We start from the raw sequence: 4,057 nt of genomic DNA, 5'->3' as shown, positions 1-4,057 counted from the left end.
TGTGTGTAAGATTTTAGTTGCAAGCTCACATCAGTATGTTTCCGAGGAAAGCAATTCTCCAGCATGAGCAGTCTCTGCCTTTCCAACCCCCCTCTCTGACACTCATTCTAAAACTTGGTAAAAATTCCCATCTGGAGCTGCTTTATGCTGCAGATGTTTACACAAGTATCTCAAGGAATGACAGGATCTTGATAGCCTTCAGCATAGTGTCATCTTCGCATTGCAAAGTTCTTTCTTCTAGCACTTAGCTGGATGAAGAACACAGCTAGAAAGTCAGAAGACGCAACTGAAAAATAAACAGAGATATGACAGAGATGGAAATAAAAACTCAAAAAAAAAGGAAGTCCAGCAGAAAGATGGTCTATGCTTTTGATCTGAGGACTAGACATAATTCAGGGCATTCCTAGGTCAGGTGCCTGCTCAGCACCTGGAACAGACCCACTCTAACAACAGCTTAATGTAACGCCTGCTGCCAGCGTCAGGAGTACATTTGACCTACCAGACCCCTGCAGTTTAGGAAGGGGTTCTGTTTTCTTGGCATAGGTAGGCACTAGTCAGTAAAAGAGTGAGATTACAGCTCCTCATCATTCCTTTCTTTTTCCTTGTCAGTACATTAAATTATTACTGGGGGGGGGGGGGGGGGAAGGAGGGAGAAGCAATACCTGTATTACACCAGCTGTGAGAAACAGGCAGGTATGATGGAGCTTGCCTACGTAAATTTATTGGATAGTCTCTCTCTAGAGGGCTTGAATTCCTTGTGTCCCTGTAAGGCACATTTAACCTTGCTTTTTAGTTTCTTTACTCGGTTTCCTGAGAAGTCTACAGATTCCAAGAGGCCACTGGACTACAAGGCAAAAACTTCTCTCTGTGGCTGCTACTTGATGTTACAAGCTGTTTGTGATGCAATCCTGTGGTACTTTACTGAAGGCTCTCAAATTCTCAGATGGGAGTTAAAAATCAGACTTTAGGCTGGACAGTAAAGATCTAACTTGCCATTGGTTTTATTTGTCACCAGTTCTCAGAAAGCTCAGAGGCTAAGATACCTCATCTCTACTTCAGAAACCCTGGGTCCTTGCAGGTCGAATGACAGCCAGCAATAGTGCCACATGACCAGCAGCTCTGGGAATCTGCTCACAAGTAATGCAAATTAGGCATCAGTATCTTTGCAAACTTCTGAAAACTTTCTTGCAGTCATAGTTTGAATTAAAATCGTCAGTCAGGTAAGTTAGAGAAAAGAATTCCTGTGGAGGGCTTCCAAAGGAACAATGAGAGGACCAAAACCAGCTTGGCAACAATGGTCCCCGTGTACTTGGCCAAGGTAAAGCGCATCATGGGGAACCTGGGCAAAGCACACTTTGTTTAGAAGTATTAAATATGCTCTAAAAGATTCATTAAATCTACCAGACAAGTTCCAAGTGGAAATAGAGCAGTAAGAATGACGAGGTGTAGTGGAGCTAATTTTGCTTCATCTCTAACAGATTTATGCTGGTTATCAAAAAAACAAGTAGGAATATTTTAAAACTGTTTGAAAGACTCTGATTTGCAAGGATATGAAAGTTATCTGAGTTCCAATGTTTTCTTCAATTAATAAGAAGAGAGCATTATATTAGAACTGCTTTATCAACCCATCTCACAGATGTTAATAGAATGGTTTCAAGGAGGAAACTATTGTTGTCTATAGAATGGAGAGGAAAACCTGTGTGGGAGCACAGCTAATGCCTATGGTATTTAACTAGAGCTGGGGCCAACTCCGTTCTGACTAGAACCTCAGTTCCACTTAAAGGAACTGCCAAGTAAGCTTGCTAGTGAGAAATGCGTAACAAAGGGTTCATGAATTTAGATAATTCTGACTGATGTATCATGATTTTATTTATGCCCATTTATTTCTAAATATCTGTTCTTTTTTTCTTAATTAAGATGCATTCTGAAGCATATGAATATTTTTGATATGCTGCAAGGTTAAAAAAGAGCTTGAAGTTGGGCAACCGTAACTTGCAGTACCAGTGCTCCTGTGGCAGATAACTTGAGATTCTATCAATCTTGGCAATGTTTCCTGGCCCTTCTTTATCTAAGAATGAACTGTTCTTGCATGGTTTCTCTAGGATACTAGGCATAAACAGACCTTCTTTTTCCCTCCCTTCAGTGTCTGGTTCACGGTCAAATTCAGGGTTGGGGTTGTTTTGGAGTCTGGGTTTTCTCCTCTCTCTTGAACAAAATGTATTGTAAAAAATGAAAGAAAAATCTCCCTCCAAATTTCTGTTTTTTCTACATCTATTCCTCTAACATGTAATAGCAACACGATGAAGTGTAAGAGTGTCATGTCTACACTGAGCAGAATTAACTGCCATCTAGGTAATACAGCTCGTAGTTTGAATAATTCTAAAGGTTCACAGATTTATCTAGTATCCTAAATAGGGTCAAAACCCAGACCTACTTTATTACCAAATACAAATTTCAGTCATCAGATCAATGAAACAATGAGTTTTTTAAGTTACACAGCAGGTGAAAGCAAAAGTCAGTGTATACCATGAAAGGACAGATCAAGGCCCAAGTGCCCATCAATAAAACAAGGAGCTTCCCAGATCAGACAGCAGGTAGAACCAAACACCCTACCTTGCAAGAGCCAACATGTTTAAACACCTTAGTACCAGGAGGTTCTGAGTGTATCCCAAAAGGCAAAACTCTTTATCAGTAGCCCTGGTGGCCCACAGAGTTAAAACTTTTCCTAACACTGAGAATTAGAAAGTAAATGAAATGCACTGCTTTCGATTTTATTTAACTAAATGTCCCAATGATAGGTTCAGTAAAAGCGGCCTTCATCCACTGAAGCAGTGATATGAACCACCTGCCAAGCTACAATGCAAGATCAAGGTGGGTATGCTGCATTTTTTCTCCATGAGCACCCTGAGTGATACTACTCACTTGTGTGGAGGGAACGATGATATTCTGACTGGGCATCAGTTTGTGTTCTTTTTGAAGGATGGTGAGGACACAGTTTGCAGAGACAACCACTCAGACCCAAAACATCGCTTCTGCTTTCTCGTGCCTGATACCAAGGAGCAGATGACACCAGTAGTACTCAGCCGTATTCAGGACTCCAGTTGCTCCATGCGAACACCGTATTGAGTATATACGTCAAGTTAGTACTTCCTTCATCTTTAGTTTTACTTCACCAAAATTTCTATTGAAAAGAAGCCTGAATAAAGAAGTCCACGACTGGACACTTCTCTTTTTCATGTTATAATAGTACCTTGTTGTTGCTGCTTCTGTGGTTTTTGGGGGCCAGGGGGTATTACGTGAATGGGAAAAACCCGAAAGTCTGGTAATTTCCTCCCTTTTCTCCTACTTAAGAGTTTGGCACGATCGCTAGTAAGTACTTCAAAAAGATACTGACCCGTCAGGAAAGCGAAGATGCGCCCTCGCCCAGGAGGAGCGAGTGCAGGGAAGGGACCGGCTGGCTCCCAGCAGGCCAGCGCGGCAGCTCTGACGCGGGTCTAACGCAACTCCGAGGTTATTTTGAATCCTTCTTCCTTCGGCTATTGTCTTCTTGTTATTCAAATATGCTGGATAAATGCAGATGAATCTACAAAGAGAAAACAGTGAGTTTAAGTAAGTAATATCAACTCCTTAATTGTTCATGCAATATTTTGCTAGTAAAACAAAAAAATAAATCTCATGGCTACAACACAATAGTTCCCACAGCAACTTAGAACAACCATTTGTTTTCCCTAGATCAATTAGTAAGATGTTCCAAAACCCCATTTTGAGTTATCCAGGACACTGCATGACCATGTGGCTGAAATGTTCCTTGCGTGACATCACTTTCTGGGCCACACTGTGTACAAAGCACAGCGTTATCTCTCTTAAGAAAAAAAGAAGGTTGAAACAGAATGTTTTGACCCATTTCTTAGACCCCTGAAACCCAGAAGAAAACACACGTTTCCCTGGAAAGAATTAAAGAAGGTTTCTTGAAAAGGTTGTAGTACGCTAACTGCTAACTAATTTCTTGACAGAAGCAAGAGCCGCGCCGCGGGGCCGGTGCTGGCGATTTGTTGCC

The sequence above is a fragment of the Aptenodytes forsteri genome, unplaced genomic scaffold (assembly GCF_000699145.1).
Source record: "Aptenodytes forsteri isolate BGI_AS27 unplaced genomic scaffold, ASM69914v1 Scaffold143, whole genome shotgun sequence".
NCBI lineage: Eukaryota > Metazoa > Chordata > Aves > Sphenisciformes > Spheniscidae > Aptenodytes > Aptenodytes forsteri.
This window is presented reverse-complemented; position numbering follows the sequence as displayed.